At 41.5% G+C, this 15625-nt stretch overlaps 1 long non-coding RNA gene across 4 annotated transcripts in view; it reads left to right on the top strand.

Moving 5' to 3' along the window:
- Positions 1-6856: 6856 nt before the first annotated feature.
- Positions 6857-15625, top strand: part of LOC126916916 (uncharacterized) — a 206796-nt gene continuing 198027 nt past the window's right edge. For 2 of the 4 annotated variants that reach the window (XR_007710823.1, XR_007710820.1), the window contains exon 1: positions 6857-7980. This is a non-coding gene — a long non-coding RNA (uncharacterized LOC126916916). The remainder of the gene's footprint in view (positions 7981-15625) is intronic. The other 2 variants (XR_007710822.1, XR_007710819.1) reach the window with 2 other exon arrangements.

The following is a 15625-nucleotide window of genomic DNA, read 5'->3' as shown; positions in this document are numbered from 1 at the left end:
AGATTCAGATACTCGATAACTTTTAACTTTTTCCCCTTTCTGCTTCCTTTTTCTTCTACCCATACCTCTATGTATATAGTATGTGTATACTGGATGTCTCGATAGTTGCTTGGTGATAAACAAATTATTATCTTCAGCGTCAATTATTATTATCACGATTAACGGTTAATTATCATCGACTACACGGAGCTACGAAATCGAGGAACGTCGCACAGCTTAACTTATAATTGCGACTGAATACTTCGAATAGCTCTTAATAGGTCATTTTCTACCTTTTTCTACCTATCCTTTAGAGTACGTTGCATAAATTTATTAGGGATTTATTGAGACACTCTATACGTGTATATACGTACATATGCCTACACATTCTTTTCTCTTGTTGGAAATTACTAAGTGCTTAACCGGATAATTACATTCAGCCAGTTCTCAGGTAAGCACCATATTTATTTCAGTTTACCACCATCTCGCCATTAAGCTACTAATCCACTTAATTTCTTCCTAGCCCCGGCTAGGACTGTGGTGCTCTGCTTTTTGTATTTTGATGCCTCCACCGTGCGCAGGTACATCGCAATTAACTTCCACGGCCGAAATAAAGCCCCGCGAAATCCTGTTTCTTTTTGCCAACGCGCGGAATAAAACGCATTGCCAAATAAGAACGTAACGCGTTGAACGTCGAGGACTGCGAGATGACTGCGCGATATTAAAGCACCTTTTCTTAGGGTGCCGTTGCGGCTCGTTAAAATGATTAATTTCGCTTTGTGATTATGTGGTTTGTGGGGGAAGGGGCGGGGGGAAAGCCACGTAACATCACCGTCGATGTCTTCCTTCACAGTGTATACGGTCCCTTCTACCGGTGTAATATTTCACCGAGTCTGATAATTTGCGCAACGGCGAATCCGTTATCGATTTCCCACGGTAAAGTGGCTGTAAGTAGTTCGTGGTTGTGCATGGTCGGACGTTTCCAGCGTCAGAGCCGAGAGAAGAGATTTTTAAAGGGTCGAGCCGCTTTAAAATTGCAAGCTCGCTGCCAGCCAAACGACGCTATCCAACGGCACGTAGCTACGTATTTCCCTTTCGACCGGTTCCAGCATAATCGAGCGCACAAGGAACATCGGCTACCGATCAGGGAACGATCGAATCGTTTCGCTCTTTCTCTCTCGTCATGGCGGAAACGGAGAAAATCTCGCGTGGATAACGTACCTGCCGTTCGCATTTGGCTCCCATGCCAAAATAATCTCAAGAGAACGAGCAGCATCGGCCTACATCGTTTTTTCACTTGGTCGGTCGCGCTTGCTTGGCCACCCCTCGATCGACGCTAGCGCGGCAACCTTAGCTGTTGTAGTACTTTTCTTTGGCCAGATCTACTCCCTTTCCGTTCTCTCTTCCTCTCTTTCGCTGCTTTTCTTCGTGCCAATGTCTCCGAGACGCGCGCCATCAGCATAAAACGCGCAGTTTTATGAGCCGTAGCGAGTAGACGGTCTCGTGTTACATCTTCCTCAAATGATCCCTCTTGTTGCCTGCTCTACAATCGTCCCCGCGTTGTATTTCCCTGGCTTCATCGGTGGAGTTTTGGACGACGTGGTCGTTCTTGTCCACAGCCCTCTTCCCATTCTCTGTATCTCTTTTGATACCCACGCCTTTACTCGTACACCACTGGCAAGTTTTCCCCCGAGCCAGCCGTTCTACCTCTTGGATCTTATCGCGCTCGCTCCAAGCGTGATCGTCCGATTACGAGTAATTTTAATTTCAATCGCCAGGCATTAAAGTTATAAAGCGGATCGCCGGAGTAAATAGCGAATCGTGGCTCGTATAAAATTGTCTCGCGGAGAAGCGGCACCGGCGCAGGTTCATGTCACGCGTATTCATGAAACTGGGGTTTTATTACGCGGTTACATGGCCGTTCCAGGACAAAACGATAATCCTGCCGCGGGCTAATATAAAAATTATGCGTATGGTAATGATATCACGTCACGCGTGTATCCGCGCACTAAATCGTGCTTCTATAGGGTTACTACTACAATATCACGAGGAATTATTTGACCAACAGCAGGTTTACGGGAGTCAGCTCCTGTCGTAAAATGGGATTTTGTCACATGACGCGTAAACTTGCCTTAATTCGACCTATAAAGAAAATCGTTTACGTCGAGCACAGCCAGCAAGTCTGTTTCCTTTTTGCTCACGACCTACTGTTTCCTAGCCTCATACAAAGCAGGGAAGATAAGAAACCCGATAAGATCGCAATCTTCTGTCCTCGACGATTCTATCCACGGCTATTCGCTTTTAAAAGCGAATTCTTTTAAAAACGAACGCTATTAGGAATTAAGGAAGCCACTCGGCTCATTAAGAGCATTGTGTTTACCAAGGTTCGTTTGAGACTAAGGGAATAAGAGTTCGCTGGTGGTAATAACGATTCACCTGTGTGTACGGCCATAAGAAATCAGCCTCGCGCTCATTGGCGTGGAAGGAAAAATAGAATAGAACGTTTAAGAAGAACGAAGCAGGGAAGACGGGGAAGAAGGAAGAAAGAAGCGAAAGGAGAGAAGAGGAAGGAAATTCCTTCCCCCAATATCTTTCGATCTGCCGTCGAATGCACAACCCTGGCAAATTGGAAGGAATATACTCTTCCCCTCCTTGGAATCGGGTAGGATGAGAGGGAAGGTAGAGAGAAGAGAGGTGGACAGGGAGGGGCGAAGGGAAGAAAGGCTGGATTGCACAATGCACGAGATTTCGTCCAGTCCATCGGGAGTCCCATCGCGTCCCCATAGGCAACTATTAGGGCGTGGGGTTTTCGGGGTAGGAGTCCTACAGGATGGCTGGATAGCTGGATGGTTTGGAAAGCTGAGAAGGGATGAGGAAGGTGGATAATTTGTCCGGCATCCACCTCCTCACCCTCTGCAGCTGTCTCCTTGTCCCGTTAGTTTCTCTTCCCAAGCTTTGGGCTTCGTCTCGCCTCCGTAGCTAGCCAAAAGAACAGGAACAACTGCACGCCGCTGACCCGAATCCCAACGAGGTGTCCACGTCTATTTTACTTACCTACTCTGTGGAACGCACGAACACTTGAAACTCGGACTGTCGTTTGCACGCTCTTGTCGGACCTCTATCGAGGGTTATAAGTTTGAAGAAATAGGTACTTCCGGGCGGCTATGTTTCACCGCGTAAAACAAATCCTCTTAGTTGGCAGGGGAAAGCAAATGCGCGGCGTTTACCAATGTGTCGTTTTAAAGCGCTTTCTAACAGAGGTTTATGGAGAAGACAGCGAGGTCCTCCGACGGTAAGGATACTCTACAAAGGTTTATAGAGAAGAGAATTAGGAGAAGAGGAATAGGAGCGAAAAACCAAGTTACGACCAAAGCCATCAAGCTGACTTCTTACTTTGGTAATACCCTTCTAGTGGCTGCTTTCATATAACTGCGTCTCCTGCGTGGCTTCTGCACAGGGGGTTTGTCCTTCGTTGCTACCGTGAAGGAGGATGGTAAATGGTACCGACGAGAAAGAGACGAGGCGAGAGACGGAGAGAAATGGCGGAAGAGCGGGGAGTATCTAGCAATTTGTATGTACAGTAAGCCTCTGTAATTGCCAGACCACCTATCTACCACCGCGAACGCGCGCACCGAGACCCCTCGATGTTTCTGCTCTCTCGCGATTTACATATTATAATTTATAGGTCAAAGATATCGGCTTGCCTGGGATGCTGTCGACGTTGTTCTACTCTCTAGAGAGATGCGAGCATGACAACGCGATTTTTGATTGTAATTCCGTTTTAATGAAAACTGTTTCGTAGATTAGAATACCAAATAATAGAATACTACGAAGGGATCTTCAAGAGGACTTTTTTTTGGCAAGATTAAACAACATTCGGTCTAAAAGAATTGAAATAATCTCATCTTGCATCTAATGTTTAATTCGACTGAAACGTTACGTGATATTCGGCGATTCCGTTTGATATACGAAATGAAATGTTCCTCGCTTGATGCTAGACCAACGTTTCACGAATGATGTTTCGCTGTTGGAACACGTTGCACTCGGTGATAAAATCTAAGTGTTTAAGAAACGGCGGAGCGAATGAAGATGTACGAGCCGAAGGTATTAGGATACAGGGAGAAGGAGAGGGTCGAAACGAGAGAATGAGAGAAGGAAGAGTAGCTTTCACCGTGGGGTAACTAAAACGTACTTAGCTGCTGGGTTAAAAGGTGGAGAGTCATCGCGTGATCGTGGAACGTTATCCTAAAGCACATAACCCAGCCACCGGAGAAACAATCCGAAGGAAAAGGAAGGGTCGGTTTTCTCCGGGGTGATGGAGCCACTGCCGTAGGATCAAACCGCCCTTAGCGTAACTGGGATTTGCGATGATTCTCCATTTAGATATAGTTACATTTAATTTTCGAATGTCTTATAGGCACGCGATAGCAAATGAATTGATCATCATCTAAAGTATCCCCGATAACATCGAGTTTGAAACTCTTTCCCTGAAATACTTTTCTCGTTCTTTTAGCTGTATCTCGAGATTCGAATTACGGGTATAAGAAGAGTATTTCATTCCGAAACATTTAATATCTCAGTAAAGTATCTTAGTATTTCAATCAGATATAACTAGAGTGGAAATGTTCGTTTTAATTAGTACCTAGTAAAATATGTTTTTCTTCTTTAAGAATGGAATATTAATGTACGTATTGACCGAGCACGATTGTTGGTGGAGAGGTTTTGGCACGAGTTACGATTTAACGATGCAACTACGTTGATGTTAATGGCCCTACACCTCCTCCATTCTGGAACTTTATTGCGATTCTTATTTATCTGTTCATGATATTTGCGCTATTCATCCTGCCGATACCAAGTCGCGTCGTGGTAGGCTAGGAATCGTGGATGAAATTTTGCGAGGATGAGCATACATCGGATAGATCCGTATGTGGAGATAGAGTTGATGTTATGCGTCGGGGGAAAAAGGCGAGATGAATACGATCGCGTGTAAAACGTTTCTTCGATGGAAAAATGAGCTCGATTCTGAAAAGTAATTCAACCGTGGGAAATATAAAACGTTGGGAAAATACGACAAATGCTGGGGAAACGGGACGAGATGGTGTAGGGCGTGCAATTCCGTAGAAACACGGACGTGAAATTCCACGGAACAAGCTGGAATAGAAACTTATTATTCCTTTGGATCGGGCTCGCACAAAATTCATATGGCACGCTGCGAGACCGCCGAGAAATATTAAGGAGTTCCGCGTATAAGCAGCCGGATTCTAGGTATACGCACGTACGTGTGAAAGAATATGTGCTGAGGAATGGTTTTATCCAGCTCGGTGAAATCGATCACCCGACCCATGGACGTAATACTATTGAAAAATTGCCATGGAATCTTTTGTGTGCACGATAAGAGCCAGAACAATCGTAAATAAGAGTGGAATAATAAAAATGAAAATGTTGAGAAAAAAAATAAAATTGATAAAGCGATAAATATTATTCTACAACATGATTTGAAGAATCTTGTCATTTATTAGGAAGATGTTTACGTTTACCGGTAAGCTCTCGAAACAGGAAGGTACACGAATAAAGCCGAGATATTAGAGGTATTAGAGGTATTACAGCATTTGAAAAGTCATCTCGTAAACAAGAATGTAACTGTAGGGTCTCCCAGGGAGCAGCCGGCACGTCGTTCTGGATATTCCGGGCATGGGTGTAACATTGAATATGCATTAGCGTCAGCACGTCGATGGTTGCAGCTACGCAGGAGGGATGAACGGAGTCGACGGTGACTCACATTGTGACCGGAATAAGCAAACTATCCTTTAAGGTTCACCCCTTAGATCGACGACGAGGCTTTCTGTGCCTGTTGTCGATGCGACAGCACGACGAAGATCCTCGATTGAATTATCGTAATCACGCGTTTCCTTCGGCGGCCCTTTTCCTCCTTCCAATCTCATTTACGCTTCACCGGGGAAGGGACGTTCTTCGTGAGGTGACTACTTGAGAATTACGAGAAATCAGACTCTTCGGCTGAAGGTCTGACTCGACGAGTCCTTGAGTAATTGCTAAAATACAAATTCTTTCGAGGGATCTGCTGATACTTAGTTCGAGTTTTAGCCTACAGATATTCGAATGATACGAATTGCTGCGTTAGATATGTGTTACTAGCAAAAAGATTTTCAATTACTAAACCTCATATTAATTGAAATTAATGTCATATTTAGTCGTCAATAGTAAGTTATTTTAGTTTGATGAAGCCTTGATTCGATACAATTCTAAATTTCGTTAAATGTCTGAAGTTTATAGAATATACAATGTGTTTTTATTAATTTTGTACATTTCCATGTAATTATACATATTACATAATCAGTTCGATGAAATGCTAACATGTATCCAATAAACGCAAACGCATCGTCTGCTATAATAATAAATTATTTGGAAGGCCGTTCGTTAATTCGTGTCATCAATAGCGTATAATTAGGATAGTGTGTTGATGGGGAGACTAGGTAGTAGCGAAGGGAGCCAAGAGAGGGAGAGATAGGTTGGGGAGCATAAAGGAGTTAAGCCACGACGCATCAGGCTCACACGTGGGCGTGCGTGATAACGAAGCTTACCATCACGATCAACGAGTATGTCTTGCACATGCATGTGCATATAACACGTGTACATGTAGACGCGTCCGTCTACCGCATGGATGGTTGTGGGTGGAGCTTCGAAGTTTGATATTACCCTGGCAAGTGTCCATGGCAATCTTATAACTCAAGTGTTCACTACCTATAATGCGTGAACCGTACTCTCGCGTACGTGTACATACACCTACCCGTATACACATATACGTATACGTTCATATACTTGTGCAGTACTTGCGAGTGTTAGTATAATACTAATACTATTTGAGTTACTGTCTGTGCGCATCAAGCTTTCCCTGTACGGCAGCGGGCATTTAGATTGCTCGGTCAGAGTTCTCGTAATACTTTTGGCAGCTGTACGTTCCAACCGAATAGCGAGTTAAGTTTAAGTTTAATTAATGTGCCACATTGGATTCGTTTGGAATCGCTCGCCCCTTAAATTGTCACGATATTACCCTGCGCCAAATACGAATCCCATGCGGTAACGAACCCTCGTTGTCTGTCCGAAATTTTATCCGATTCAAACCAGGTGTCGTTTCGTTTCCGTTCCTACGGAAATTATACGGTTATTAGCTAATCATGATAAGTCACATTTTTCGAGACTAGTAATTAACTACCCTTCTAGTTTTTCTACTGGAATATTTCCATGTATTGCCGATTTAAAACACGGTAGAATAACAATGTATAAAGTACTCGTAATTATTAATGCCGGAATTTTACTGGCAGTTATGTAAAGAGGATGATTTATTAATATACATTCCAGCGCGAACGTACGGAGATTAATGAGCTACGCGGAATATTTTGTGCCTCGTCATTTACGCGGCATTTTTAGGTTCTAAACGATCGAAATCGCGTGATCGATAGACGACGTATCGAATTTCAATACATATTGCGCGTCGCCAGCGCCACCCAGTTACACACCGTGAGTCGATATGTTTTCATTTACCGGATTCTCGCTCCGTATTTCTCGTCACGTATATTTTTACGTATTATCGTTAAACCGGAATATATCGCGCGTTATTTTCTCTCAAACGATACGAAGCGTTACAATAAATTGTTTCGAGCGCTTATCTCAATAATGACGACGATATTTGCGATTCTAAGAGTCACATCATATTGGTGGCACAAATGACGGAATTTCTATTTTGTAGCAAGTGTCATGTATATATCAGTGTTTCGTGTTCGCGTCGTATCTTGAGAATCTCTATTTCGAAAATCGGATCTCGGTCAGGAGTATCGTAGTGTGAAAGTGGATTACTGGTTACGTATTTATGACAAAATGTGACGAACCGTGATTATGGAAGAGCTTGCGATCCATGGGGACTCTTAACGTTGGCTTTGATCATCTTACAACAAGCAACAGGTTCTCCATGTTTGTACTTCTTAGGTATGTTACGAATAATGTACGAGTTATGGAACTTTCGTTCTCTGCGTTTCTTTGTTACTTGGAGCGTAGTTGTTGAACGGAATTTAATTCAACGAAGTTACGGTTGGAAAGCGATATTTTATGGACATTAATCTTCAATCGTAACCTCGTTACAAACAACTATATTACCTGTTTGTAGGAATTTTTTTTGTTTCTTATACATATATATTTAGCGTTCTAAACGTCTTTCAACATCTGTCCATATAGCATATTTTATACACTGTAAAATTTGTGCTCGTTAGATCAATGGGTCGAAAACATATACAGAAGGAGTTATATTCTCTGAAGATTAACACAACCTTATATACAGTGATGACAAAAAGTATTTGCACAGCACTATATTTATTATTGCATTGATGCTTTATTGGAAAACAAAGGTATGTGGAAATACTTTTTGTAGCCATTGCAGATAACCTTATTTTTATTTCTGTCTGCTACGCCGCCATTGCTATTTCCAACATTGATACGCTCCATTCCAATGTTTTCTATCGAGAATGAAAAGAAAACCGAGACTCCGTTATATCCGCCGTGGCTCGAAAAATGTAAAGGAAGACATCGTATTTCAAACAATATGATAACGTTTTACTTGGTGACTACTTGCGTTCAGTATACGGTACAGGGATAACTTTCTTTTGGATTTCGTTTGGCTTCCGTTAGTTGTTTGCTTAAGAATACCCTTAAAATTTTCTACTGAGCTTGAAGCAAACTTTCGCATTGTTAACTTCGAAATAAGGATATCGTTAAAGACTAACTTCGACTTATGTATTTCGTACGCACTGTACAGACTGTGTGCAACAAAGACGAAGATTAGGGAGAGGGGAATACAGAGTGGCGCAAAACGAAAAGTAGTTCTATTGCTAGGCTCAGTGCCAGAGAACCGTGTAAAGCTACCCTGCCCGCCTCATTATAATAAACCGCGAGAACCGTCATGACTTACATCGCAAACTGTTCGCGGCGTTAGACGATCGTTAGTATCTTTCCTGTAACTCACACGTGTTTCACCGAATTTTCTCCATATTTTATTACATAGATAAAAAAGTAAAATTTCTATATATATGTATATATAAGATGGGATATAAGATGAGATATAAGAAAATTGATCTATAACCTACAATTTATATGTAATATAAATATAAAATACGTACAATAAAATATGTATATATATGTATTGTAACAAATATTACAAATAAAAAAGTAAAGCAAATATCGTAACAAAAAATTGTTTTTCTAACATTTTATGATATTGTTCCTTCTTCTTTAGTGTTTTAATCTTTGATTTTTGAGGTTATAATTCTTAATCTTATTAACGTTTCTCTTTTCATATACGATGAAAGTACATCGAGAAAAAACTTTTTGCTCCTTTATAAAAATTATTTTCGGTCTACAACGTTTTCTCATATCATTAAGAAGAAAAGAGAAATTTTATCCTTCGATATTAGATGGTATACGTTGTATACATTTTAATTATCGTTTTTAATCGCTTATTTACTAAAAGGGTTCCTGGTGAGTTTAAGATGAGGTTTTGTCGATAGACAGGATAGAGATTTGCTAAGTAGGTTCGCTGTCAGCTAGAACACATTATCGGAAGCGATAATGTTTATAAAGTTCTTCCCTCGGTTGAACGATACGGTTACGGAGTACGTCTTCCTTCGAAGTTTGTTGCGAACGCGTGGCAAGAAACCTTTTAGTTCGTAAATTTCCCTAACTTCCAAATAACCGCAACTTCTCGCGAATTCCTAGTACATAGAGTGTGTAGGAACTGTTCAAAGTTTCGCCGTCGAAGATTGGTAGAACATTTCCCCGACATTTCAATTAAATGTTTCAATTGCTTTGTCTACTCGCAGATATAGCAAACGTGCAATTCATCCCGTGACACCGTTTTCTAACAAACTGCTGCATCCGTTTGTCTTTAGATCTTACCACTTTCACCAAAATTTAATTACACTTGCATAAAAAGTGTTTGTATATTGAAATAGATCGCGTTAATTTCTTGGAAATTGGATAGTTTGGATTATGTGTTCCTATGTATTTTAAAATGTATCACACGCAAGTCGAATTACGTACGTTGTAATCGAATTATTCTATAACTAATATCCTAAATTTACAATTAGTTTTTGTTATTTCTTTCAATAAAAGATTATTATTCCATTCTTATTTTGTTATGTCTATTACTTAACAATAGACTATTTACTATTTACTCTAAATTTTGTTCACTTGTAAAACATGAAATAAATTAGCGTTCTTTAATCTTCATTCAATTTTCGTAGCAATTTTCAACAAAAGAATTCACAAATCTAATCTATCGTTTATTTCGATTGTACTAATTTCTCGCTATTGGATTATTTTAACATCAACAAACAAAATCACTTGTAAAAGTAAGATACTGAGTTAAAATTTTATTGGTCGTGTAAAGGATTGGCCGACGAACAAAAGCTTGGTCTTCGGAGTGCCCCTCTTTGTTTTGGTGTTCTTGTGTGAGAGACTTCTTAGCCGAATTCGAGTTGGCCGAGCAACGTAAGGCGTAAGGTAGATAGCAAAGATAAGGTGGATTGAAACTCAAGGTGTTGGGCGAACAGGTTGAAGTGGTATCGAGGGTGTTGCTAGGTTACTAGCCTGGTTCTGTAGATGAGGAATAGTTAGAATTGGGCCTTAGCGTGTGTATCTTCGATAACAGAAAGGCACGAGTAGTGGTGCGCCTCGAACTTTACTTTCCTTTTTCGCCTTTCGACTTCAGGTCTTAATTTTCTTCTCATTTTCGATCTGTTTCGTCTTTTCTTGCCGTGATCTGCTTCATCTTTTTGTGGTTTCAGTTTCTTCACACCGTCGATGGTTATTTATTTCTGAAAAGTTACGGTATTCTATCATCGTGTAGAATCGTTGTAAGAGCTATCGTTTCTTTTTAACGAACAAACCCTCAAACTTTTTGATTGAACTGCTGTGTCTGCTACATGGTGGTTGATCGAATGTAGACAAGGTAGAGAGGACTTAAAAATCGAGATAAATAATTCTATATGTGAAATATGATAAATGAAATTTGTAAGAGGAGAAAGAAGAAGTTAGGGCAAGCGATCTGCATATAGTAAAACTCAGTAAAGAAGAAAACAGGGAAGAAAATAAAATAATGGCGACTATCTGATGTATTAGGATGATTAATGTTTTTACGGTGGTCCATTATTCGGCTCGTAACTGTACCGAAACATCATAGCGTGAAAATGTACCTTACGAAGGAAACATTTTGATAGCAATTTGCGCGGAACAATTGAGCTCTTCTTGTCGGCGTTAACAACCTCTTTGCTTTGCCCGTTTATCCCGAATGTTCACAAATTGATCGCAATACATTCGGTTAACAGCTGGCCGGTATACCGAACGGCGTAGCCTAGAACACCACTCTGGTTTCGACAACGATAACCAACAACCAACCCCTTCGACCCGTGGCCGATAGATATACGCACGATCCGTTATGCCAGCCCCTCTTGTTTCAACGTTGCGGTTGCATTAAAACAACCTGTTACCTACGAACAGGTAACTCCGATGCTAGTTTTCTACTAACGAAAAACGACCCGCTGGTTAACGAGGCAAATTACACGACGTTGTTCGTCGTATAGCAGCGATCTTCTACGACAGAGCCAACGCGATTACCCGACTCTGTACTCAACGATGGTCTAGTGTACCGATACTAAACTCTTAAACCCTTAAGTAAGCTACAGAATTCTATCGATTTATTTCTGTGAATTGCGTCGATTTCGAATGGAGTATCGAAGCAGGATGGGACAAACGAATCCTACGAGCAAGGGAACGTTCGAGGCTCTATCTTGTTAACGCGCTGAAAGAAGGTCAAGCAGACGATTTCGTTGCCTGGAATATCTTTTTGTAAGTTTCTGGCGTTTTACGAGAAGGTTTTTCAACCCCGTAGAATGTCACCCCGCGAGGAAGGTTGGTTCGACGTGATCCTACGTATCCGTTCAATTTTCATTCCTCTCCAATTTTCCACGTTGCTCTCTCCAATCGATTCAAGTGGGTACATACTCGAGTTAACGACTTCATCTGTGCTTCGCTAATCGCCCAGGTCTGTCGACGGGACAGGCGTCGAGCGAGGGCTTTAAGAAAGTTCGACGAACCGGTCGTCGGCTGAGAGACATTCGTAGTCCGCTTGTAAAGTTACGCGGATCGATCGAAGCGTTGTCTTGCAGCTTTCGAAGATTAATTAATTCGTTTGTTAGAAGAATCAATATTGCCAGTAGCTTAAGATCGACGGGGTTAAAGATGAGGCAGAAGTTCCGACCTCCACCTGTCTTATCGCTCGCTGGCCTTTGCCTCTCGTATAATATCGTGGCGAACGAGCTGCTGGGAAGCATCCCCCAAGGCTATTTTAAGCGGAAACTCGTTGCAAGTTTCGGACACGCGGCCTGGGGTGGATGGATACACATCGATAGATAGACAGACAACGGTATGCGAACTGGTGTGTGCGATGGTGTGTTCACGCGAACATAAATAGACATGTATATAGAACTGATGGCCGTGAGTGGGTGAGTCGTGAAGCCGATGTACGCAGCGGCGACGTTCGAATTCAACAGCTTTGCGATATTCCGTCTAGTCGGCGCTGGCGAGAGAAACCACGCTTCGCCAGCATTACATTATTCTGCTCGCGAGAATAAGCAGATTCGATCGTGCCACGGCAAAGGAAATTCGCATTACGGGGCCAGGGCTCGATCGTCGAGACAGTGACTGGCAGCCAGACATCGTTTCCCATTAACGGCAGAGAACGCGGCACGTTATTTGCCCACGTGGCCACTCGATGCGCCATGAATTTGAAACAACCGCCGTCACCAATCTCATAATCCGAGTAATGGACTCGCTTTAAACCAATTGGAATAATAAAGGTATACGTATCTGAATTAGGACGGTTTTGATCCGACTAGATAGAGTTTGATATCGTACGAAGTTAACGACCTTCTTCGAGCAGGTTTTAAGTCACGATAATTCAAATATGGTCGAGGCGTCAGACGATCGTTAGTATCTTTCCTGTAACTCACACATGTCTTACCGAATTTTCTCCATATTTTATTACATAGATAAAAAAGTAAAATTGCTACATATATGTATATATAAGATGAGATATAAGATGAGATATAAGAAAATTGATTTATAACCTACAATTTATATGTAATAGGATTACCCTAACCCGCTTTACTTCTTTCCAATTTGTCTCTTTGATCTCTTTAATCAGATGAAATTTCAACTGCAATTCGCACCGACACGCCACAGCTTACTTCGACTCGTTTCAACTCGCACCAGAGAAATATCAACTATTCTAGTTAAACTGGCAAATCTCGACTACTTTTGACCTGTTCGAAATCTAGACTAATTTGTTCTATCTTGTAACAACACGCTGTGACTCTAACTTGCTTCGATTCAAGCCTCAAATTCGCTTCGATCCATCTTAACCCACTTCGATCCACCCTTACGTACGTCAATCCTATTCAACTTGCTGTACCACATTCCGACCCATTCTTACTTGCTTCAATTCGCTCCAATCCGCTCTGTCTCGTTTACATCCACTTCAATCCGCCTCAGCACGTCTCATTACGCTCCAACTCGTAGCAAATCACGCTCGGCAAGAACTAGCCAGTCAAAGAACGAATTCGTAACAAAGAACTGTTCGTGACCGCCATACCAACCTCTCGACCGAAATTCTCCTATTTTGAATTGTACGATTATTATTTCGATTACGACTGGTTTGGGATGCAGCGTGAAGATAGCGGTCGCATGAAATTCCAAGTTTCTTGCCTATCTGCGGTTTAAGCAGCCGGTAGTGTGACATGATCGTTGGGTAAAACGGGCACCGTGAAAACGCGATAAGAGACGAGAACCAAGGGAAACGACGATACTCGAGGAAAAGGGCTGCTCTGAAAAGCCTACCGCAATCATCGTAAGGGGATCGTCAGAGATCCCTTTCGGCTGTTACGTCATCCTCGGCTATCCACCTTCGCTTCGAACCATTTTTTTTTTAACCATTCTTTCTCTATTTGAGGGCTACGAGTACAAGCGGAACAGAAGTCGCTTTAATGGCCCCACGGAGGACACAACAGTTGCCCGAAAAAACAATTCCAGTTCTAGAATCTCGTCGCGGTCCAACCGAGAATCGGTCAGTGTTTCCAATACTTTTCTCCTCCTCGTCTTTTCTTTTTGCTTTTCGATTTGCCCTGAGCTTCGACCGTAAACTTCTTTTTTCACGCTCGTACAGTTGTTCGCCGGTAAAAGAAAAGTTGGATAGAATATTTTTGTAAGCGTTTTATTCCGTGATAATGTCGTTTACAAATATCTGGATATTTTGAGTGATTTTTAGGAAGACTATGCGAATTCCAGTAGATTAGAACGGATACTTACTGCCAAGCTATAAATTCAAATTATCTATTAAAAAACATATTAATAAGATATTTTACACAAAATATAGGTTTCTAGAAGTAAAATTCCTTCGTCATTGAAATCCTGCCGGAAATGCACAATAAATCTACAAAATTTCTTCGATTTGAAAAAATGTAGGAAGAAATTAAGTCAAGTGTAAAATCCAGCGTTAAAATTCCACTGTCCTGTAGATTGTAGATCACTTTGTTCAGAATTAATGGAATTTATTCAAAAGAGATAGTCTCCGTAATTCTACATCTTTTATATTAAAAGATATTAAAGATGAACTATACAATTTTTTGTTCTTTAACCCCTTTGAACGTACATCTCCTGAAGCACGTTCAATTTACGGAATACATTACTTCAGAATCTGCTGGTGAAACGTTCTCCAATGATATAATTCTCCGCGTAATCGTCTGGCTGGTAATAACTTCGGCTCGCGTTATGCATATCCGTGAGCGATAAAAACTACAATTCAGGCAATTAAGATCGCTGTCCTTCGATATCTCCTGATTAAGCTGTAATCCCACTTCTGCTCCGAAGTTTTCACACACCCTTAAGGAACCTCTTACTACGAAGAATAGCACACTCAATTTCGAGAGATAAGTTTGCGCGAGTTGGGAGAGTTTCGAGTCATGCGTTTTCCTGCAAGTGTATGGGGGATAAGAAGAATACGCGGGGTTTAGGGGCGTCGGAGGCAAAAGGAGAAAAAGGGGCGAGAGGATACGAGAGAAAAAAAGAAAAAAAGCGGGAAGGAGAATGGGGCAGAAGAAGAGAGTAGCGGCGTCAGGGTTTGCCGCCGCGAACTTTTGCAGATATTGAATATCTCGGACCATCAATCACTTCGACGCGGCAATATCCGAAAGTATTGGTCCTTATATTTGTTTCTATATCACGCACCGATTTATGGTTAAAGCACATCCTTCCGTCAGGCCCGGAAATCATCGTCCTTCGATCTTGCGTATGCTACGATGATACGAACTTTATATTACAAGCTCTAACTCTATATATACGTATTATTGGGTTGGCAACTACGTGATCGCGTATTTTAAATAAGAAGGAAAATTCACAATTTTTGCTTAAAAATATAACCTTATTCAATTAGATATTGTCCGTTTTTGTCGATAACCTTTTGCCATCTTTCAGGCAGTGTAGTAATTCCATGTTCATAAAACTTCTGATTTTTGTCAGCAAAAAGCTG

Source organism: Bombus affinis, chromosome 1 (genome assembly GCF_024516045.1).
Source record: "Bombus affinis isolate iyBomAffi1 chromosome 1, iyBomAffi1.2, whole genome shotgun sequence".
Taxonomy (NCBI): domain Eukaryota; kingdom Metazoa; phylum Arthropoda; class Insecta; order Hymenoptera; family Apidae; genus Bombus; species Bombus affinis.
Note: the sequence above shows the minus strand (reverse complement) of the source record. Positions and strands in the feature narration are given on the sequence as shown.